The sequence below is a fragment of the Myotis lucifugus genome, unplaced genomic scaffold (assembly GCF_000147115.1).
Source record: "Myotis lucifugus unplaced genomic scaffold, Myoluc2.0 scaffold_199, whole genome shotgun sequence".
NCBI lineage: Eukaryota > Metazoa > Chordata > Mammalia > Chiroptera > Vespertilionidae > Myotis > Myotis lucifugus.
The window spans coordinates 2,444,872-2,445,992 of record NW_005871247.1 but is presented as its reverse complement, the minus strand read 5'-3'; positions in this window follow the sequence as shown (position 1 = coordinate 2,445,992).

The window sequence follows — 1,121 nt, the reverse complement described above, 5'->3', positions numbered from 1 at the left end:
ATAACCTCTGGTGAGGGTTAACAAAACAAAAAAGCAAAACAAAGGAGCCTCTTAGTCCGGCTGAAGTGCCCAAGAAGACCAAGCTCAGGCAGCAATAGCCAAGTGACAATGTCTCCCACTTAGAGCCAGAGCATGCCCACCCAGGGGAGCACCCCACACCGCCCAAGGACAGTCCCATGGGAGACCTCAGCCCTGGACATTTTCACCGGGAAGCTGCTTCCCAGTAGGCCCATCACCAAGACTGAGTCTCTCATCCCCTCCACCAAGGCCAAGGGGAAGCATTCCGTCCTCTATGGCTGGGCAGGTACCTGATGGAGTGGCAGAGGGCACAGCCATAGAACAAGTGAGCCAAGAGCCCAGACAATGAGCATGCACAGACCCAGGGAGCCAGCTGCAGACCCCCAGGAAGACCACGTACAACCAGCTGAACCACATCCTCATCTCTGATGATCAGCTGCCAGAGAACATCATCCTTGTCAACACCTCTGATTGACAGAAGCAGTACCCCTAGGACACCCTGCAGGGGCAAATGCTGCCTGTGCTGTGCACCTGCTTCATGGCTGACATCCTGGTGGCCTTCAGCTCCATCATCTGGCAGATCCACAGATACTGTAACAATAATTCCTAGCCCCTGAAGCCAGTGAAGATTCTGGTGGCAGGAGCACAGCACTACTTCATCACTGTGCTGAGGATCTTCCTGGAGCTGCTGTCCTACAAGATGCTCGACTGGCCGGGCTATGTGCACTTCCTGGTCATCCTGCTGGGTTCCAACCCTGTGGCCAGGTAACTGTGCTCCATGCATTACCGCTACAACAGCTTCTTCCAGGACCTTGCCTGGAGGGACCTGTTTCACAAGGTGGAGGCCCATAGCGCCATACGGGACACACTGGACATCGTGACGAGAATCACACAGTACATCACAGGGACAACTGTGCCTTCCAGCTGCACATCAAGGAAGCCCTGCTCTCCTCCAAGCAGAAGAGCCCCAATGAGGAGTCCTTATAGTTCATTCTTTTCAGGGAGGCAGGTGAAAGTTGGGATAGTGCAACAGTCCTCAGGCACGTCGGGAGACTCAGATGATGGGCCAACTTGGGCTGCAGCGTGCTTTTATCCTTCCCTTT